Raw genomic sequence first — 23,458 nt, forward strand, 5'->3', positions numbered from 1 at the left:
GGTTATTCATGGTGGCCATTAATTTGAAGGAGAGTGGGAGAGAGTATGGGGGAGGAGAAGATGGAGAGAGAAAAGGGAAATTAAATTACACTCTGAAGAAGAAAAAGAAAACACCAATGGAGTCATAATGAAGCTCATTTTGTACATTAAAAAATTTTTTTAAATGGGTGGGGAATAATAGTAAATACTGATGAGAATGGAGGAAGAGAAACCCTGTGTATGAACAACTGGTTCTGTCGCCATGGAGTCGTCTCAACAGACTAAAAATGAACCTACCATCTGATCCAGCTGCACCCCTCCTCAGCGTATACCCAAAGGATTTTAAGTCAACACACCACAGAGATATGCACACATCCATGTTTGCTACTGAATTATTCACAGTTATCAAGATATGGAACTAGCCTAGATGTCCCTCAGCAAATGAATAGATAAAGAAAATGAGGTTCCTATGTTGTGTTTTATAAAAAAGAAAAAAGAAGCCAGGGATATGTTTGGTGGAGGTGCGGTATGGTTGGGGGCAGGGACAGGCGTAGAGGGAGTGCCTCTGTGGACCCATACTGCCGCATCCCTTCCCCCCCCCCCCCCCCCCCCCGTGCCAGCCACACAGTGTAGAATAGAGTTTATTTAGGGCATGGGGAGGGGAGTTGAGGCAGTAGAGACAGAGAAAGACAGACAGACAGAGAGAGAGAGAGACAGAGAGAGAGAGACAGAGAGAGAGACCGCCATGAGCACGTGGAGGGGGAGGAGGGGAATGGGGAGAGAAGGGACATAGAGGGAGGGAAGAAGGGAAGAGAGGAAGAGCAAGAAGAGAGTGAGGAGGGGGCAAGCAGCCCCTTTTATAGTGAGTCAGGCACGCCTGGCTGTTGCCAGGTAACTGTAGAGCCTAAAACAAATGCCAACATCGTAGACACAATGGGATCTTATTCAGCTATAAATACACCTGATATCTATCTCTGACCTCCATACCCATGCACGCACACACACAATTTAAAAACATAATCTAATATAAAACCAGACAATTTTATTTACATAGATGCTTTATGATTTCTGCTAATAATTTGCACAGTATAAAGTAGGGAACCATTTTACACTGACAAGGTCTTGATTGTATTTGTCTGCCAAGTCTGAAGACAGGAAAGTCGTGCTCATTAACATAAAAAAACTAACAGAATCACTTAAATAAACACAAAACAGTGGTCAAAGAAATACAATTCATTGACTGGGGGGGTGGGGGGGATCTACTGCGGGTGACTTTTAAAATCCATTTAAGATACTCGAAGAATCATGAGCAATAATCACTTTCCTGTCCATGGACTAAAGCGACAACAAAACCTTCTTCCCAACGTGTAAAGAGAGAAAAGAACACTCAGTCGCAGAAACGTGAGACTCCTGAGAACCCCACAGAGCCAAGGGCGCTGCGGAGCGCTCGCCTCACTCCCTTTGTTCTTAGCCACCTGCTCTCTGCTGCTTTCACATTAAGTCAGGGGCGGAAAAAGACTGAAGACAGATTTTGTTGTCAGCTTCTCTCTCGTGGATTCGCTGCACAAATAATTCAACCCTCACTTGAGTGAAGGAAGATTGGCCAGGGCCTGAGAGAACCAGGATTCTAAGGTCCTCCCACGGGACAGGAATTGTTCCTCGGCTTCTCTAACTGGATCCATGAACATCTTGCTTTTCCTCCTCCGTTTCTCAGCGACCTCTGCCGGGGAAGAAAGGTAATCTCTCACCCTCACCCAACAAGGGTGGATGCTGCTACAACCTATAGACAAAGATCGAGTAGCAAGAGAAGAGCACAGCAAATACGTTTACCAAAGTTTATGTGATTTGGTGCTAGAACAAACGTGGTTAGATTGTACCGGCCCTGGCTTCCATCCCCAGCACCAAATCACCAGGGCCAAGGAGACAGCTCCGTGGGCAAAGTGCTTGCTGAGAAAGCCTGACCATCTTAGAACTCAGAGAAAAGCCAAAGGTGGTGATCTGTGAGCCCAACACTCCTCCCTGAAGATGAGAAAGGTTGACCGAGATCCCCTGGAGGCCGGTGAACCAAAGTCTAGACTAGGATCTGCCTGCCTCTGCCTCCCAGGTACTCGTATTAAAGGCGTTCGCCACCGCCGCCAGGCTATGTTCTTAATCAGTGAAATATAAATTAAAATTGTGTTGAAGACCATGGTCCAGGCCATGGTCTAGAGTATAAAGTGGCAAACAACAAGAAAGCTTGTCTCGCCGGGCGTAGTGGCACATGTCTTTAATCCCAGCACTCGGGAGGCAGAGGCGGGCAGATTTCTGAGTTCGAGGCCAGCCTGGTCTACAAAGTGAGTTCCAGGACAGCCAGGGTTACACAGAAAAACCCTGTCTCGAAAAAAAAAGAAAAAGAAAAAAGAAAGCTTGTCTCAAAGAAGCTAGAAAACCAGGCACTACATGTGAGGCTGTAGAACAGCCTCACATGTACATCACGGTACACACACTCTCACACATAGACATGAGTGTAAACATGCACACACTTATATACACATTGTACACACACGTTTATATATAATAAAGACTTCCTTCTCCTGTGATAGCCCAGGGACAGTCTCAAGCCGTTTCTCTCAGTAGCCTCCTGGGCAAATGGGATGGTCTGAGCAGGGACCACCACTACCGTCAAGCTGCAGCTAACACTGCTCCCCATAGCCTCACTTGATGGTCTTCTCCAGTGTAGCAACCACACTCCATGGAAAACACCAACCCCTAGCATGGGCTTGTTGTGCCTATAATAACAAGCTATTTTCTGCTCTCCTTGTCTTTACTGGTGCGATCTCCTATTTAGTTGGGTAGAGTTCATTCTACCATGTGTTCATAGGAGGTGGCGACGGATGGGTCTAAGCCTGAGGATTTCTTGTAAAATGTATTATTATATTATTTAAATGTTCTGTAAATGTTTTCCGCCTCAGGCTCTGTCACAATTACTCAGTTCTGCTGCTATATCATTAAATTAGCTGTAAATTAGTATATAAATGCCCTGACAATCCTCATTCATTTATTTAAACTCCTGTGTTCCTTAGAGAACTACTCAAGGTTGAGTGTAATTGTGTTACAATAAAACTTTATTAACAAAACCAAGCAACAGCCTAGATTTGATCCCCAAGGCAGTATTTGCCCATTCCTCATCTAAGCCAGTCATGTTTATAGTAGTCTCCTATGGTATTGTAGTTTGTTTGAAGCCATGGGTATGTCAAACAACTGTGGCCAGTAAGACACGGGAAGACATCTGTAGGAGGGTCCTCCCTGACAGAGGAAGCCTGTCTTTCCTCACTGGAAAGAACCTGCATATGATACCTAGAGATGCCATAGCTGTCCATCTGCAGCCACAGAAGAAGTCTGGTGGGAATTGGGAAGCAATGCATATCCTTGATGCGGTTGTGAGAGTGTTAATTCCCTGATCTCAAGCTTCTCGCTGCGTGGTTTATTGGTCAATGCAATTAGAAGTTTGAGAGCGAGGAGTTCGAGAACACAGACCACGCATGCTAACTCCCTAGCTTAGGGATGATCAGAAAGGATGCAGGTGAGTCCACAGGGGTCAATAGAAGTCATCCAACAATGGGGTCAAAGACTCGGGTTCCCTGTGGGGAGGGCCTGAGAAGGTTGCATCCCCACTGAAGAAGAGCATTTGTAGTTAACGGTTGCTAGGGAACAGATAATCAAATTCCTCAGTGGTGTAGCTACTAGAAAGTTGCCTTTAATCAAGTAAGTGATCACATACATACCATGCTCAGGCAGGCATGCAGGCAACCCTAATTAAATGCAGTGGTGCTTGCGTGCATGTGCACACACACACACACACACACACACACACACACACACACACACACGGACACGGACACGGACACGGACATGGACACAGACAGACACGGGATGGTGGATCTAAACAATCTAACCTGAATTGTTCTAGTTGTAGGCTAACTCCTGCTGGAGTGCAGAAGAGGCAATTTCTCCGAAGCTCTCCTCCAGACGGCAGTGTAGTGCTCAGGGGTAGGAAAGGAAGTGTGCACCCCCAGTGAGTGTGCACCCCCAGGTGAGTGTGTACCCCCAGGGCCTATTCCCCACTGATCTGAATCCCCAGCCACGGGGAAAGCAATTGCTTACCTAGCATCGCTGTGATCTTGATGATCTGTTTCATCTCTTACCTTCTAATGGCATTTGGTTTTCCTATTCATTTATTTTTTTACTAATTAGCTTTAATGATTTTCCTCCTTCTAGAGAGCTTTATTTTCCACTGATCAATAATGAACTTCTAGCAGTAGTTGGGCCTCTCTATGCTCGCCCTTGCTCCTGAATAATGACTCAGAGACTATATTTATTTATAAGAGTTTGGCCTTATAGCTAGGCTTGTCGTCAACGAGCCCATAACTCAATTATCCCATTTATGCTCATCTAAATTCTGCTACATGGCTGGTTACCTTTCCTGGGTTTCATATGTCAGACTAATTGTGTCTCAAAGGTGAGTCCTCATAGTGGTGGACTGGCTCTGTCCCAGAGTTCCTCTCTTTGTCCCGAAGCCTCACCTTACCATTCTGCCTTTTGCCAGAGGCCATAGGGTTTTTATTTTAACCAATCAGAAGATGCCTTAGGCAGACAAGGAAGGACAGAGACACATCCTCACACAGTGCATAAAAACATCACTCCAACAGTTAGCTCTGTTGAATTTAGTTTAGTTTTGCGTTTTTTTGTTTTGTTTGTTTCCAAAGGAGCTTACACTCTTGCTCTGACCATGTGGGAAGGAAGTGTCCCTGGCCACCTCTAGCGTCCATTCTTCCCAGGGACCATTTCCCTCTCTTGAACAAGAGTCTGTAGTGTCCTTTCTGTCCTCCAATCAAGGGGATGTTGTCTGCCTCCATTTCAGGAACAACCTCCCCTCTTTAATCAGTGTCTTAATCCTGATAACCAAAACCACAATGTTCCCAAGTAGCCTAGCAGTCATCGAAGGACAGAGCCCTAGTAATGAATGGCTCAGGGTGGCTGAGTGTGAAGGCAGACTGGATTCTTTAAGCCTAATTCTATTTTCCTGTTTTAGGAGCAGAGTCAGACCCCAGGTCCTTCTGGTCAGTGCTCACTGCCTTTCTTGAGCATTTGTAGGGCCACCCATGTCACACACGGTGCTGCAGGGGCCTCCTCCTTTTTTTTTTTTTTAACTGTATTCAATCTTTGTCTTCATTTTTTCCTTCCCTTTCTCCTCCTCCCCCATCTCTTTTTCCAGACTCTTCTTTCTGCTAAATAGAGAAAGGCATAAATTAGACTGCAATAGCAAGAAACGTTCTTGTCTATCTTTATCTCCTATCTTGGGTTCTACTTTAAAAACCAACCTTTTATTGTATTAAAAACAAAACATTCCACGGTCCCCAAATGTTACTCAAGTGAATTATATTGGCAAAGAACCCTATGTGACTGCATTTCTTTCCTCTGCCCCCTTTTGGGATGCATTACTGCTGGCTGAAGGAGATCTTGTGCTCCTCAGACTCTCATTGGGATGCTCATAAACTAGTTTGCAAGTCTGAGAGCTTTTCCACTCAATGGTATTTGTGATGATATGTGCCAAAAAGTAAAGTTCTAGCAGTTGTGTGCAGGCATGGTAACATGGCCAAGACATGAGAACCAGAAGGTACCTTTACCTAAAGATCTTATGATCAAGAAGACCGTTTGTGCCTGGCCTCATCGAGACTCACCCTGACTAAATCCTTCCCACCACCCTGCGCACATCCTAAGCGTATTGTGCCCAGAGTTGTGCCCTTTCTGAGGTTGATCAGCCTGGATGCACTGGGGGCAGTATTGCAGTCAGAGAAAGAAAACTCCTGCTGATGGGAACGTGATTCTGACATGAATAAACATGACCAGGTGGTGGGGCAGCAGGCTCTTAAGTACTGTGCCACTATAGAAGAGGGAAGAGAGATGTCGGTGCTCGTAAAAATATCCTGCCTTTAATAACAACTTTACACTGTAAATGCAAATGATATGTTAAACTCCGTGTAGGGAATGTCATGCCATCGCCTTGGTTATTTGGTAGAACAATAAGACAAGGTTAGCAGAAGCCCTGCTGGGCCCTTCTCTGGCACTTAACATTTTCAAAGGCTGTGACAGGCAGCAATTCACTGTGAGGCTGGTGACATCCTTCCTCTGGTCTAGCATCCCTGCAGAAGCGAGATAATAACATGCAGGCAAAACACTCATACACATAAAATAAAACAAATAACATAAAAATATAATTTAATAAATATCCATGAACATTAGAAAAATAGATACAAGTGTTAGTTAATATGTTAAAAATATATACATAGAAATGTTGAAATTAGCCCAAAAGTTCGGAATACCCAAGATTCAATTCACAGACCATATGAAACCCAAGAAGGAAGACCAAAGTATGTATGCTTCAGTGCTTCTTAGAAGGGGAAACAAAATACTCACAGGAGGAAATATGAAGACAAAGTGTGGAGCAGAGACTGAGAAAAGGCCATCCAGAGACTTTCCTACCTAGGAATTCATCCCATATATAGTCACCAAACCCGAACCCTATAGTGGACGCCAGGAAGTGCTTGCTGACAGGCACCTGGTATGGCTGTCTCTAGAGAGGCTCTGCCAGAGCCTGACAAATACAGAGGCGGCCAGATGGAGGAGCTGGAGAAGGGACTGAAGGAGCTGAGGTGGGCTGCAGCCCCATAGAGGGCGCAACAGTGTCAACAGGCCAGATCCCCTGGAGTTCCCGGGGACTAGATCACCAGCCAAAGAATACACATGGAGGGAGGGACCCATGGCTCTGGCTGCATATGCGGCAGAGGATGGCCTTGTTGGACATCAGTGGGAGGAGCTGCCCTTGGGCCTGAGGGTATTTGATGCCTCAGTGTAGGGAATGCCAGGGTGAGAAGACAGGAGTGGTAAGTGGGTGGGGGAGCACCCACAAAGAGGCAGGGGGAGAGGGGATGGGGTAGGGGTTTCCGAAGGGGAGACCTGAGAAGGGGAAAACATTTGAAATGTAAATAAAGAAAATATCCAATAAAAAAGAAAGAAAGAAAGAAAGGAAGGAAGAAAGAAAGACAGAAAGAAAAAAGAAATGTTGAAATTAGTGTTTTCAATTCAATATCACTGATGCTGCCTGAGCTACATATTAAGCAGTTAGGAAGCTGACCTAACTACAATAGCAACACCTTGAGGCACGATTTCAAGTCTAAGAAATGGAACCTCCAAGCCCCCAGGAAGCAGTTTATTATGCTGGCAGGTTTCTAGTAGACATCCTTCAAATGCCCTAGCCCCAGATGGTGTGTTGAGGCTTTTGTATATGTTTCGCCTCCCCACCCTGCCCCCATTTCCCATATATGGCTACATACATTCTGATTGGCTGCTTCAAACTCCTCTGCTAGGGTGAGAGAGGAGGTGAAGGAATGGGCCTGCTCTTGAGGTGTGGTCAGTTTGCACAACCACACTTCAGGAAGGAGGTGGCACTGATGGATCTGTGTGTACACCTGGGAACACACGGACCTGCCCTGTGGCTATTTCCTGTTTTTCTTCCTCTTAGCCTAACGGGTGTTGGCAGAGCTCCTCCCTGTGCTGTAGCCTGACAGGGGACAGTTGCTGGACTAGCGTGCTCTTGAAAGGTCGATGACAGGCCTAGACCGCTACATACATTTCTCACTGGAATGAAGCTCTTGACTGAAAATTTTCTTCAGAAAAATATCAAAACTTAGAAGGAACACTAGCAAATACCCAATTCCATCTTGGAAGCTTAAAATGAAAGACTCAAGTCTCCACAAGACTCCAGAATCTACAACTGGTGGTGACAACTGGTGGTGACAACTGGTGGTTGATTCTGAATTGACTGTTGCACCCAAGGCCCCAGGCCACTGTGGAGGAAGGAAGAGACACAGGAAGTGCGTGCATATAGGAAGGAAAACAGGCAAGCTGGCAGCCTGGGGAGCAAAGCTTTCTGGGCCTTAGACAAGGTCTGCCTTTTGTTGCCCTCTCAGCTCCTTGCTGTAAGGGAAGCTCCTGAGCCCAGTTCCCAACAGTTAAGGAATGCTTTTTTCAGACTATCAGGAGAGACAAGCCTGCCTCTAACCCCTCTGTGGGAAAGAGGCAAAGGTTTTCATAGGACTTAGATAATGCTGGTCCCCTCTCTCCCTGCTTCACTGAGATAATTGGTTGCTAGTTTTCTATCCCGGCCATTCCAGGTCGTAGGAGAAATTGCCAGGGATTGATTAATCTGGCTTCAGTGTTTAGCAGCTCCTTTGAATCTGAAGGAGCCCTCAGGGTGGGGGATGGGGTGCACCTTGGCTTCAGGTCCCAGACATTCTTACGTCCTGGCCAGGAGACATGTATGGAATCAACTGCCCATGAGAAGAAGCCCAGGCCCTTGAGAACCCTGCCCCAGCACAGTCCCATCCCAGGCATCTTGAGTTCCAGTTTTCCTGCTGAAGAGAAAACTTTAACCTTATGGTTCTTTGACTTTCTGAATGAATCCATATTACCTCGAGGGTTGGCTAAGTCACAGATTTCTGGGTACCACCCCCCAGTTGCCAACAGGGTCTCAAGTAGAACCAGTGCTTGCCGTGGACCAACGCTCGGCCAGCGTTATGCCCTTGAGCAGCTCAGGGTCTTTGTTTTTATGTTTCTTCCTGTAGCCAAGTTCTTCTCTGCCCTTCCACACCTCAGAACTGCTTTCTGTCTCTCTTAGACGTACACTTCCCTTGATCAATCACTGCTCATATTACAGTCTATTCAGCACTATGGCAGTTTGGCTCTTGGCATCTAGAGACATCCTGATCTGGATGATTTTCTATTCGGTTCCTCCGATCTAGACTATCAGCTTATTTCTCATCCTCAGGCCCAGCTACATCTAGACCAGAAACAATAAAACAGAGTGAAGCTTCGTCTCCCATGAAGAAGCTACCTCTGAAGGACCCTGCAAGCTGTTAATGCAAGATGAAGTTACAGGTGCATGGAGGGATGGCACATTTCTTACTAGCGTTTTAACAGGCTTTGCTAGAGAGGGAAGTCTTTCCCTAGAGAAAGTTAGGAATTGGTGCCAGAGTTAATTAAAGCATGTCTTCGCCAGACAGATTCTGTTTCATGTGGTCTTGGCTGCTGCAGTAATACAGAGATGGGGCAAGGTGGGAAGTTCTCTATCTAATTGTCATCTTGTCGCACCACTCCTAATCCCCATGCGGTCCCCTCCCATGAGCCCGTGCTGAGGAGACATCAGGACAAGGTGGTGAAGCTAGAAAAGGGTAAGTTGCCTGGGTATATCCCCAGACTCTCACCCATGAAGACTTTTCACACATTGAACTACTTAAGAGGACTGTGGGAAGGACCCTGGGAACTGCTCGAGAGTTCAGGAGAAGGCCCAGTTATAAGCTGGTCTCGGAGCCCTTGTATAGGGACCCCAAACAGATCCCCAAACAGGGATGAGAAAGAAACGGGGTGTGATCCACTTTCCAGGCTTCCAACTCTTTAATGCTATAGTTACTTTATTTTCTGAAACTAAAATCAAATCACAAGCCAGACGTGGTGGCGCACACCTTTAATCTCAGCACTCGGGAGGCAGAGGCAGGTGGATTTCTGTCCGAGGCCAGCCTGGTCTACAAAGTGAGTTCCAGGGCAGCCAGGGCTATACAGAGAAACCCTGTCTCAAAAAACAAAAAATAAAATAAAATAAAAACAAAATCACATCATTTTCCCTTTTTCTTCCTTCCCCAACCCCTCCCATGTCCCCCCTCTCAAATTCATAGCCTCTGGCCTCTTTTTCTTTAAGTGTGGTGAATATGAATAATATGTATATATACATATGTGTTCCTAAATATATAAACACAACCTTCTCAGTCCATATAGTGTTATTTGTATGATTTCAGGGCTGAGCACTTAGTAGTAGATAAACCAGTTGGGGAACTCTTGTTAGGGACAACGTGTTGTCCCACATCTGAGAAGTCCTCAGCTGCCTGTAACTCTTGCTCTGTGAGGTCCTGAGAGATGTTCCCTTTCTGTGTTAACATGGTTGCTGGTGTCATCTTTGCTCAGGTCTTGTTCAGGCAGCCACGTTGTTGAGATTTCCTGTTATTTCCAGGCAGCCTAAGACTGCAACAGGGACCACAGAGCAGGAGCCAGGGAGTTTCAGACGTAAGCAGGGAATGTCTCCAGCACAAACAGATGAACGAGGGGTGGGCAGACATGACAACCCCAGTAAAAGCGGTTTTAAGAGAAGCACAGAGAGGAATCCTTAAGCCTCATCACTGAGAAATCCCAGGAAATAATGGTTCCCTTCCGTGAGGTCATGCTTTGATGCCAACACGGAAGGGGAATGTGCCTGAAGATGATGCCATCTTCCTGGAAAACGGCCCCTTGGCATCACAAACAAGGTCTCGGAGGACACGACCCTTCCGGAGCCTCATGCGATTATTCTTCATTATTTCTTCTATCTTTTGGAGGCTCCTGGTTTGGGTGACTTCAAGTTACATCACTGCCATCTCTGTCTTCACTGGGCCTCCTTCCTCAGGTGTCTCTGTGTGTCCTCAGCTCTTTCATAGAGCAACCCTTACTGAATGCAGAGCCTAAGGCTAAATGCTGAGCCTAAAAGTAAATCCTTACCCTGTAAGACCTTGTTTCCAAATGAGGTCACAGTCGGAAGTCCCAGTAGATGTGAATTTGAAAGGCAGTTCAATCCTGTGCATTTAAGGATAGTTAGTTTAGAGTAAGGTTAGAAATTATACTGGTTTAGGAAAGTGGAGATAGTTGGGTTTCCTCTAGGACCTATGTCCTTTCCATCCCCTGGTAGTTGGCCAGGTTTGTGGTAGTGGGGATAAACTCCCTCTTATTGAGCAGGTTTTAAATCCATTCAAACAGTTGTTGGATGCCACACGATACAAGTGCTGCTATTGCACCATGGGGGATATCTTGCTGAGCCAGTCATGGTCGGTAGGCTTTGTAGCTGGCTGGGACCATTGCTTGCTCTTCTCCCTTGGCAGTTTGTATAGCATCTTCTGGTACGATGAGAAACAGTCCTTAGGGAAGATGTGTCCAGATGTGTCTCCACTTGTTTCAAGTCTTATGTCCACAGGGTATCAAGAATGCCTTCAGCAGTTCCATGCAAATGGCAGGTAACCGAGGACAGTCACAATGGCATATGTTGTTTGGGGAGTGTCTCAGACCCTGTGGTAGTTTCGATGAAAGTGGCCCTAATAGATTCATGTATTTGAATGTGTAGTCAGGGAGTGGAACTGTTTGAGAGTGGTTAGAAGCATTAGGAGGTGTGGCTTTGTGAAGTAGGTGTGGTCTTGTAGAGGAAATACGTTCCTGGGGGTGGGCTCTGAGATTTCAAAAAGCCCATCCCAGGCCCAGTGTCTTTCTCTCTTTGCCTGCTGCCTGTGGCTCAAACTGCAAACCTCTCAGCTACTGCTCCTCCACTGTAACTGTCTACTTCCTGCCCTGATTATGGATTAATCCTCTAAATGTGTAAGCACACCCCCAGTTAGATACTTTCTTTTATAAGGGTTGCCTAGGTTCTGGTGTCCCTTCATATCAATAGAACAGTAATTCACACACACACACACACACACACACACACTTGCTGGAAGGTTTCCCATGCCTGGCATTAACTGGGGGTCTGGGGTGAGGGCCTCATAGCCAACAGCGAAACAATCTGCTAAGAGGCAAGAAGGAAACTTGGCTCCACTGACTTCAGGAGTCTGACACCAGGTGGTTTATTGGAAGCATATTTAAGTACATTGCAATTTGGAAACAAAGTTTCCTGGTGTGACACATGTCTCAGTGCATAAGGAGGCATAATTACACCAAACTCAACTCAAGTACATGTCATTTCTTCCAAGAAGATGAGTTCTAGAGGCAGGCTACACGTCTTAGCTTACTGGTCTAAGAAAGGATCTGGCTTGGTCTCCATCATACAGAGAGCACAGAAGTCATTTGGGTTGTTATCCACCTCTGGTCCTGCTGGTGGGAGCCTGGAGAAGCCCCTGGCTATACAGATAATGAATGTAAGGGTCACCTAGACTATTTATTAGGTATCTCCACTCCTGGTTGTGGGAGCTTGATATGCCTGGTATTTCAGAAAATCAGGCTGTTAATCACCTCCAGATTCTAGCCTTCTGGGTGGAAAAACAGGTTATATACCCTTTACTTTGAAAAGACAATCCTGCGTGTTTAACATTCCTGGTCTCCCTGGTGACCAGTGAGTGCAAGGACATCTGTGCTCCCAGCACATACTGCAGGGCAGGTGTGAAGATTAGAGGCACACATACGTTTACACTCAACACTGAGCCTGATGCAAGACAGGCGTTGGCTCAGTTTTAGGTTTTGGTGGGCGTTCTGGTCAACTTGAATCAACAACTTGGCACATCCAGGGTCATGTTATACTAAGAGCCTTAACTGAGGAACTTCCCTGATCAGATTGGCCTGTGGGCACAACATTTTCACGATTGCTAATTGCTATAGAAGGGCCTAGGCCACTGCGGACTGCATCAATACTGATGTATGAGGGATGCATAAGGAAGTTAGCTAAGCAAGGGCCTTCCTAGGAGGGAGCCTGCAAGCAGCAGCCCCCATGGTTTCTGTTTAACTTCCTGCCTTGACTTCCCTCAATGACAGAAGGAAATATGGAAATATAAACCAGATAAATCCTTTTCTCCCTTAGGTAGCTTTTGACCGTGGTGTTTGCCACAGCAACAGAATGAAATTACAACAGTGGGGTTTTTCGGTTTCTCTGTATAGCCCTGGCTGTCCTGGAACTCACTTTGTAGACCAGGCTGGCCTCGAACTCAGAAATCTGCCTGCCTCTGACTCCCAAGTGCTGGGATTAAAGGTGTGTGCCACCACACCCGGCCTCCTCCCATGTTTTATTTTTGGTTTCGCCTCAGAAAGAACATCCTATATTATTTACAACTTAATTTTTTTTTTTAGTTCAACAGTATACTGTATTGTTGCTGGTTCTTCTTTTCTCAACTAAAAAGATGCCCAGAAGCAAATGACCAGTCGCATATAGATCAAATGATTTCCACCCAGTGCACAAGACACTCCCGGTAATACAACAGCACTCAAGTCAGCTGCAGTAGGTCTTCCAGGCAGACTCCAGGCTTCCTACCGAGTGCAGTACATTAGTATTTGTCAGCCTCTCCCCTTGGCTATCCTGTGGTGAGCATTCTTGAGTTAATATTCATTAAGCACTCTGCACTGCAAAAAGGAAAAGAGGCCACAGGAACACAAAGAAATCGTAAACAAATAACTAGCCTCATGTGGCCTGTTGGAATCCTGACCAAGAAGAGTATGATTTTCACAAATAATTCCACACACTTAAGGGTTTTTCATATATGTATGAACTAATATATAAAATGGAGAACAATTTCTAAATTTAATATAGAATTAAATATAATTCTATTCAAGATTGTGGTGTGTGTATGTGTGTGTGTGTGTGCGTTTTGCCCACATGTGTATCTATGCACTGCATGCATGCAATGCCCTTGGAGGCCAGAAGAGAGCGTTGGATCCCCTGGGATTGGAGATACAGGTGGTTGTGAGTTGCCATGTGGGTGCTGAGACTTGAAACTGGGTCCTCTCAAAGAACAGCTGAGCCATCTCTCCAGCACCTGCTTAAGACTTAAACATCCCAAAGGTAATTAGCTGTTATGGTTTTTGTTGTGTTTTCTAAAACGGCAGCTGTGGTGTTATGTGGGACAGTAATGTGTAGTGTAGCCTGGGCTGAAGTGATCCCTCTGAGAAATCAGCCTTACAACGTGCTTAGTATAAAGGAATTTATTGGCAGGAAGGGGACCTGGAGAAGGATGTAGAAGCAGAAAAGGTGGGGAACAGAAAGGGACAGAAAAAGAGGAGAGAGGAGAGAGGAGAAGAGACTGGCTGGGAGCATGAGAGAGAGAGAGAGAGAGAGAGAGAGAGAGCCCGAATGGTCCTTCTTTTACCCTGGCTCCTGGCTCATACCTGGCAGGCAGTTTTTGCTAGGTAATTGTTGGGCAGAGCATAGAAGAAACGATAAAAGTTTTTATAAATTCCCTCCGTGTGTGCATATATGATGTATGTGTACATTCATGGTGTGCACATGCCGTGGCATATATGTGAAGACTGTGGGTGTCTGTCCTTGTCTTCATTTTGTTTGAAACAAGGTCCCTTAGTTGTGTTTCCTCTGCTTACACTAGGCTATGGCTGCCTGCACATGACACAGCCAGTGTGAATTCTGGAGATTTGAACCCAGGTCCTCACACTTACATGGCAAGCACTTACCTACCCACTGAGCTATCTCCTCTACCTATAAGTTCTAATGAAAGACTTCATAATGTGTGTTAAATTCTCAGAATGCAGTCAAGAGGCATTACATTGTAAATACTTATGTGCAAGCATGTATGTCTTTGTGTGGATATGTTTGTGTGAGTGCAGGGACCCACCCGCAGAGACCAGAGCTATTGACTCCCTTGGAGCTGGAGTTATGGGGGGCGAGGGCGGGGGGGGGGTTGTTAGCCACTGGCATGGATGTTGGGGGCTGAACTCAAGGCTTTGGTAAATGCAGTAAGAACTCAACTGCTGAGCCATCTCCCTGGTCCTAGATTCATCGGATATGTTATGTGAGGGCATTTATAATCAAAGCAAATGCCTTAATTAAACAAGTAATTAGCCTTGCGGAGAGGCATGAGTACAACAGGCAGATTAGTGAACTTGTTAGCTGTCCCTTCCTGTGACAGGAACCAAGAGCTTTTCCAGCTGCAGTGAGACAGTGCCCCTATTTTGGGGGGAATAACACAGGATCTTCTGCAGTACACAATGGCAAAACAGAGACATTTAGGTGAAGTGATGAATTAAAACATAATGCAGGGGAACAAAAATTAGCCTTGGTGCCAAGTTCAAGCTGTGTTCATTACCTGTGTGACCCAGCCTGACCTGTGTAACCCAGCCTGACCTGGCCTCGGTTTCTTCAATTATCAACTAGTGGCCCTGCATTGGATAAGGCTAATGTCCTTGGCAGAATGAGGTTTTGTTCAAGCCCGCGTTAAGGAATTCCCCCTTTCAGATGCTATTTTTGAAGCCCTTTGCTTCCCAGCCCTGGGTCTGTCAAACCACACCACTGCCAGCAATTTACAAGGTAGATCTGTCAGCACAAGAGGCAGGCTTCTGCCTGATCTAGCTCTGTTTACAGTGACGGCATCTCAGCACATCTGCGCTTTCAGCAGGAAGCAGCCAGGCAGCAAAACTGCTCTAGCATAAAACAAATCCAGCTGCAGGGCATCTTCAAAATGCTCCCTCCACGTTTTCCAGCTTAGCCTGCTCTGAAAATGGCCAAGCTCAGCTTAGAGCGGCAGCAGAGACTCTGTTAGAGAACGATTTCCAGTTTCTCATTGCTGACTTTGGGGTGGCTGCACAGGCTGGAAGGGAAGGGAGAGACCCTAAGGGAAGACATCATTAGATGCCTTCCTGTCCCAGCACTGTTACCATCTGAGCCTCATGTGGGGCTCAGCCCTGTTCTCCCCATGAGCCAGCCCACCAGCTCTGAGTCGGAGGGAATGGGAGCAGGATTGATCTGAGAAGCTGTGGGTCCAGGTATGAAGGGTAGAATCGATGGCAGAGAGATTATCGGAGAAGGGGGAACAGGCAGGGAGGAGGTAGCCGGGATACATGGACAATGGCAACAGATTCTCAGTGAATTTGCCTTTAATGAAGCAACAAGAAAACAACAAAAAACAAAATAAACAAGAAATGACATGGAAAGAATGGCTCAAGAGGCTAGGTAAAGTCTTGAAGGACTTGGTGGTAACCTCAGATCAGGGCAGGAGAACCTAAGTCAGAGTGGCTACTCTCTAGGAATTGTCCTCAGATGCATAGAAGGACAACAACGTCACACCGAGAGACCACTTGGGGGGATAATAAAGGCTTCCGAGGGTACTCCCCAGGACATCTGTGTGATCAACTCCATTTCAGAGACTGCTTCTCAAAAAGCTCAGCTGCTACACAACTTCATGCTGCCATGTTGTGCTCCCAGATACCTATGGAAAGACTACGGTCTGTAGTTAATACGTAGTAAGGATTCGGTACCCTGTGCCACTAATGTAGCCACTATTTTACTCAGCACATCTTATGAGTTTTGCCCGGATCTCATTTACTTACGATCAATACCTCACACCTCACAGAGTTGCCGGCATCCTGTTTGTCTGTTTTGCCCTTCATAGCAGAATTGAATATTCTCAAATACTTCGGCAAACGTGCCTCAGAAATAGAAACCACTCTGGTTTTGGCGATTCAGCTGATTAGATATAACCAGAAAATGAGATAGACTCTGCTGGGTAACCGACCAAACCTCTTTCCCACCTCTATTTATCTTACTCTATTCCGGTACAGAGGCTAGGAACATTTGAACACTCATTTGTGTTTCTGCTTGTGGCTGGGGTGGCCATAGGTCATGGTTCACAGAAATACACGGGAAGGCTGATAGGGAGATTCAGCGAAAGTTCTTGCTTTCCTCAACAAGGAAACAAAACAGCAACGTGACAGCAGACAACAAACAGAAGCCAAGTCTCTGGTATCCTTCCTGCCTTAAACAGGAAAGTGATGCTTGGAACTGAGACAGCTGTTGTGTCACGTGGTGTGAGGGGAGGAGCCACTGTGCTAAGAATGGCACAATGGAAATTCAGGAAGAGCCTGGAGTTTGATGATATCTTTGAGCGGCTGTTCTGGCCTTGAACTTCAACCTAAAGACCTATTGTCATGGGAGAAAAATAAATTCCCCTCATTAAACTGCCGCGAGCTCTATTCTCTGCTACTTATTATACTAAGTACATCCTAAATTCTCAACCAATCTTATTGCAAAGGACACTGCAAAGTTCAGCTTTCATTTTAGGTAGTCCAGTGTAACTGAGCATCCGGGCGTCTCTCTAACGTGAGGGGAGTTTTAACAGTGTGCTCTGTAGGAAGAGCCCAGTTGACATAAGCCAGGTCGGTCTCCTCTAGTATCCTATAATTACAAACTGATTCGGGTAAACTAGACTCTCCAGCAGAGAGCTCTGGACTCAACGTTTTTAAAAGCACCTCAAGTAACCCCAATGAGAAAGCAGGATTGGGGAGCTGTGTTTAATGTGGTTGGGTTTGAGGACTAGGGCGTGGCTGTCTCTTCTCTCCTAAGCCTGTGTTCTGTGGAGCTGCAGGGTGCCTGAGCAGAGGCTTGAACGCTAGAGCATTAGGAGCAGGAAGGGCCAGCTTCCCCTGGAGAGCGACTATCACACCGAGCTCTGGAAAGCAAGCTGCAGAATGCGCCTTCTACAACGAGAGAGTCAGTGACATTGCCACCATCTCACATTTTTCATTTTTCTGTCAACCTCGGAAAGTGACACAAAAATTCACTTCTACACGGCAGAGAGAAATGATCCCCACGCCATCCTTTGGTCTGCAAATTTACTAGAGGAGGTCTTCCTATGTACAGCTCAGACTGATTCTGAACTCATTATGTAGCCCAGGCTAGCCTCAAATCGTCTAGCCTCCTGTCTTAACCTCTACAAGTGTACATCACCACACTGAGTTTGTTTGTGAGCTCCCCCCACCCAGAAAGGGAAGCATTTCTGCTCAACTCAGCAGTCAGCAAGACTTCAAGCAACAGTCATAAGATTTCTGACCACATAACCACATAACTTATACAAAAGTGTAAAAGTCTGTATTATCCATGCTGACTCTAATTTTTTGTTGTTGTTGTTTGGCATGGTAGGTGTTAAGGCAGCGTCTCACCAGTAATCTAAAGCTGCCCTGGAACTCATTATGCAACCCCCAAATGGCTACTCATGGCAATCCTATCTCTGCCTCCCAAGTGCCGGGATTATAGGCCTGTACTATGAGGTCCATTCTGACCTTGTTTCTATAGGAAGCCCCCATTCTGCCCAAATGGCAGAACTGGAAACAGATCGATTCCTGGTGATTTAATCCATTTTGGGTTTTTCTTCCTCCCTCTTTGTCCTGAGGAAGAAAGAGGAAACTGAGGACCATCTGGGGCATAGAGGGGACTCATCTGGTCCTTGGTTGTCATCTGTCCATGCTGGCATCCTCTGCCATGTCCTTGTTCCCAGGGGTCATCAGTTGTCAGTGTCTATCCCTGTTGGCACCGATAGAGGCAACCGAGCTCCCATCTGGCCTCCGATGTGGGGACAGTGCTGACATCTGCTCCGGGGCTACACCCCCACAGCAGGATGCATCTCCTAATGGGCCAGGCCTCTTTTAGGTTCTTCTGTGTCAACCTTGGCCAAGAGTGGATACGGTCCTGACTGCTGATCTATGCAAAAACTCAGGGAACTGTCCTGGCCCTCTCAGCCTTTCCCTGCCGTGCTAATATTTCATCTCCAGTTTAACTAGAACAGTAGTTCACAGCCTTCCTAATGTTGTGGTTACCCCGCCCCCAGCTATAGAATTACTTTCTTTGATACTTTCTAACTGTAATTTTGCTAACTGTTATGTACTGTAAGTATCTGATATAGCAGGTATCTGTGGAAGGGTTGTTTTACACCCTGTTGCCAACCCACAGGTTGAGAACCCCTGCACTCCAGCATAGAACAAGGGGATCTCTGATTTCACCACTTTGTAGAGAACCCTCTGGGAAGGAAAAGAAAGTCCTTTTGCCTTTAAGTTTTCTCTTTTCCCAGTAACTCATCCCCATCAGACTAGAAAAGAACTGCTCCGGGTTGGTCCCTTAGAGAGTCACAGCAGGGACTACCCTAGACCCAGCCCTTAGCATGCAGTCCAAGAGCAGGGAAGATGGAGAGAGGCAGAGTAGGGTACAAATGACTGGGAAGGATTGTGAGGCGTGGCTTCAGTGGAGGGGTGTGTCACTGGGTGTGCGCTTTGAAGTTTCAAAATAAGACATATAACGACATTTGTTTTCTTTATTCTCTTTTTACCTCCCAGTTAAATCTCACATCAAGCTAAGGGTCCACACACCTTTCTCAGACGATGGCGTCTGGTGCACCTGCGTATGTCCTCATGGGCTTGCCTTTCTCCTTAACACTCTGTCTCTGTCACTGCTGTGAGGTAAGTCCGCATTGGCCTGTGACAATCTCATGATCATACACTGTTTTTGTACCTCTCCTCATCATTTCTGCACCCTGATGAGTACCAACAGAATCCAGGGGTGCCAACAGCAGTTACAGGAGGTGCTGTGATTTGAATATGTGCCTCCAACGTTCATGGGCAGGAGCATTGGGAAGTAGAACCTTTGAGATATGACGGGGTCACCAAGACTCAGGGGTTAATAGATTAGTGAGTTACTGTGGCAATGACTTTGTTACAGTGGGTACTCTCTGGGTCATTTACTCTGTCTTGCTATTGGAACTCAGTCCAAGAGTGGAGTTGTGCAAGGAGAATTGTTGGTGCTTGTGAGAAAATTCCAAGTAAACAAGACAAGGTTCTTGTGATCTCTGTTCCCCCATAACATGGGTTGTTGGAATGTGGCCCTCCCAGATGTAACAGATAGGAGTGACTTTATCTCAGCTGTTGTTAGTCATGTGCCTCTTGCTACAGCTGTGTTATTCATGTGCCTCTGTGGAAAACCCTGCTTTTGCCATGTGTGGCTTGGCCTTGTGATTGTACACTTTACTCAAGTGACTCAGGTCCAATTTTATGTCTTAGTGGGTCAGATAAAACTGGTTTACAGTGGGCAGCTCAAGTTTCATGGCAATTTGGTAACCCGCTGTCAGCTTACTCTCTCAATGTATAAATTGCCTGATGTTCTGAATAAAGTTGGCCATTGCATGAGACTTTAGTCTGCCTCACTTACAGGCCTCACTCTCGCAGGTCCACATCACTAGTTAGAGTGGTAAACATCTTACCGTGTGATGTTCTTCATACTATAATACAGTAAGAAAGTGTTAGTTAGAAACTAGGTCAATGTTGACACCATGATCTTGACCTTGACACTCCTAGCAAGAAGCCATAGTGTTGCAGCCGTCTACTTCCTGACAATACATAGTCATGTATCTGAGTCTCCTCTTCTACTGTCAGCTCAGTATAGGAAATTCCCCCATGAGGCCCTAGGTGGAGATTACAGGGTGTCCATGTATGTCTGTGTGTCCATGTGTGTGTGTCCATGTCCGTGTGTCTGTGTGTGTGTGTGTATGTGTGTATGTCTGTGTGTGTGTCTCCACATGTGCTTTCATTTGATGATGTATGCCCTGTAGTGGAATTTCCCCTAGCTATTTGATTGGCTGTTAAAGACGACAGGAAGACAATCACTGGGAGAAGATATGGAGGTGGGATCTTCCAGACAGAACAGGAAGGAAATGGGAGAAGGAGACAGACAGACAGACAGACACAGAGAGGGGGGAGAGGGAGCGAGGGAAAGAGAGGGAGACAGAGATGAGGAGACAAGATGGAACCTATAGAAGAGGATGATGAGACGGAACCACGTGGTCCTCGGAGCCATAAGTAATTGGGGAATTCTTAGATAGACGATTAAGTAATGTAGGGCACATCTGTCCAATCTAGGTGTGCAGCCTGTATTTATATCAATTGAATTCTGAGTTCTTTTTGTGGGCATTTTGGGGGTTGACGATTTACCATTATGACTCTGTCTGGTAAATTACAAGTCTCTGGAGTTGTCACTTCTCGATGCTAGGGAATCAGAGCCAGTAGGGGGATGGCCTGGGAAGACGTGAGTGGCTCAACAGCAGCTAACTGCGAGATTCTGAGAAGACTGTGTGGCTTGCGGCTCCCCATGGGCGTGGAGAGGCCATGTTGCCAGTGTGTAGCTGGACATAGTGTGGCTTGTTTTTTATAATTACATGCTACAGAACCCAGTTTTATGCCTGGGTGAGTCAGAGAAGATTAGTTTGCAATGGGCAGCTCATGCTGCGTGGCAAGGGAAACTGTGTGGCCCACTGTCAGCCTGCAGTCTATTCAAGGGCACCATATTCATTAAGACTGTTCTCAAAGGACAGTGGTTATCTGCATATGAAGGGCATGATCTCGCTTCTAAATCCAAAGACTCTCGCAATGGTTCACCCCTCATCCCTGCAGAGCTCTTCCTGCACCAGTGAGTCAGCGTCGGACAAAAGACCACGTGTCATAGCCGTCTTCTCAGCAACCTAGACTAGATGCAGAGGCTTCTCTTCTTTGGGACTCCTACAAAACCAGCAGCTTTTGGCTTGCTTGGTAAATGGACAGTAATACATCCAAATGGAGACTTTATTGCCTCTATAATTCAAAGAAGCTCAGTAGGCATTGCTGTGTTTCTTGGATATAAGAGTAGCCAGTGTAATGATTAAACTTCGCCTTAGGTTATCTCAACATACCACTGTATCCCTAAAAACTTTCCTGAATTAGAAGACCTCTAAAGTTTAGTCACACGCTGGGCAGTGGTGGCACACGCCTTTAATCCCAGCACTTGGAGGCAGAGGCAGGCGAATTTCTGAGTTTGAGGCCAGCCTGGTCTACAGAGTGAGTTCCAGGACAGCCAGAACTATACAGAGAAACCCTGTCTCAAAAACCAAAACAAACAAACAAACAAACAAAAGTTTAGTCACACAAATGTTTTACCAATGGCTCTGAACTAGTTGATAATGTCTTGCTTACAAGGTCCAATCAACCCAATGTCTTCATTGGAGGAGCCAGTGTGATCTTCACTAAGAGACACCCTATCAAAATGCCTGTGAACTAAGTCCTCCCATAGAGCTGAAGAATTATTGCAGTCCATGAGGCAGGGCAGCGAACGTGTTCTGCTGGCTGTGTCAGCAGAGAGCGAGCAGCTTCTGGTGGCTCTTGCAATGTGGAAAGAGGGAAAGCGCTTGTTTCACACCAGTAACTGCATAGCATGTGTATTTGCTCAAGCAATGAAACCCACCTGGAATAGCAGCAGCTATTCCAGGAATAAAGTCACCTCAGGGTTAGGCTTGCAAAACTCCATTCTGCAAACCCACCCACCTTCTCCAGAGGCCAAGGAGATGTGAAGGAGAGAGAGTGTGGCAGGAGTCATCACCTCTGCCTCTCAAGTCCCTCGTTTTGGAAGTAGGTTGGCTTCCCCCACAACCTCCTCTGGGGATGCAACACTACTTCTGATTACTACTTCCCTAGCAGAAAGCCATCTAATGGCTTCCATTTGGCTTTTTCCGACATAAAAGCCCTCATTCTACAGCTCAGGGAACCAGTGTGGAAAGTCTGCCAGCTGCTTAATTATTTCTGTTCTCATTAAGCATTCTGGAACCTGAGAAATGACTGCAGAATGGATTCAGGAACTCATTAGACATAGTATGAAAGAGACTTAAGACAAAATTCCACCCATCACCTGACTTGCATAAGCCTCTATTCTAACTGGAGGACAGTGAAATTCTGGAGGCCCTGGCACTACTTTCTAGTAGTTCCCACTGTCTAGTAGTCCTTGAAGATATGCAGTTACCCTCGTGAAAGACTGTCCCTTAAGGAAGACTGGGAAAATATTAACATTGTGTATGTTTCAGTATAACGGGCTCTTCTTTATTCAGGGTGTTTTGGATCTGTAAGTAGGTTGATGCTTGGAAATTTAGAGTTTGTGACTCTATTTCTATGATTTTAATTAAAGTTTTATTTACTTGACCTAGAATTTTTCTCTTTTCTTGTGTGTGTGTGTACATTGTTCTGTCTGCATGTATGCCTGCAGGCCAGAAGAGAGCACCAGATCCCATTACAGATGGTTATGAACCACCATGTGGTTGCTGGGAATCGAACTCAGGAGCTCTGGAAGGGCAGCCAGTGCTCTTAACCTCTGAGCTATCTCTCCAGCCCTATGAGACACACATATATATTTTAATCTGTCTATAAAACCAGGCTGGCCTTGAACTTATCTTCCACATGTGCTGGGGTTATAGGTGTGCTCTATCATTTCCAGATGACTTAGAACTTCTCTGCATATTCAGATCAATTAAGAATTTAAGAGGCCTCCTACCTGGTTTGCTTCTAACGAATTCTACAAACAGTTGGCCCTGCCCTGGTCTACGGAAGTTGAGTTATTCTGACTGCTGCTTTGACTTGCTGTGTGTTACAATCATTACATCTAGCCTACCTTGATCAGTTAGTACATCCCTTTCGCCTCTGCTGTCCAGCATAGGTTTCTCATTGAGTGGGTTCACTTCCTACTATAAGACCTGGAAGCTAGAGAAATGGAGTCATTCAGGGGTGCAGGGCTCCCTGCGCAATCTTCTTTCTTAAACCATTAGTGAAGGGTGTGCTTCTAGATGCCTCCAGTCTGGGGGAGTAGTTCTTTTTATTATTATTTATTTAACTTTTATTCATGATCATAGACTTCACTCTGCAATCCATCTGGATTTGAAGAGGAAAATATGAGCCCAAAGAGCCACAGTGAGAGCACACTGGTTCCAGGAGGTTGCAAGCAGATGGGTAAGGGATGCTCTCCCAAGCTGCAGAAGGGATGGCCTGGAGGCTGAGAGGTACATATGTCAATCAAAAGTACCAGAGCTAGCCGGGTGTGTTG

The 23,458-nt window shown here is 46.0% G+C and overlaps 1 long non-coding RNA gene across 1 annotated transcript; it reads left to right on the forward strand.

The window, feature by feature from the left end:
- Positions 1-1,491: 1,491 nt before the first annotated feature.
- On the forward strand, positions 1,492-23,361 carry Gm35718. The gene is made up of 4 exons (XR_386155.2): positions 1,492-1,715; positions 3,929-4,051; positions 18,907-19,029; positions 23,268-23,361. It is a non-coding gene; the product is annotated as a predicted gene, 35718 (long non-coding RNA).
- Positions 23,362-23,458: the final 97 nt, after the last annotated feature.

The sequence above is a fragment of the Mus musculus genome, chromosome 18 (assembly GCF_000001635.26).
Source record: "Mus musculus strain C57BL/6J chromosome 18, GRCm38.p6 C57BL/6J".
NCBI lineage: Eukaryota > Metazoa > Chordata > Mammalia > Rodentia > Muridae > Mus > Mus musculus.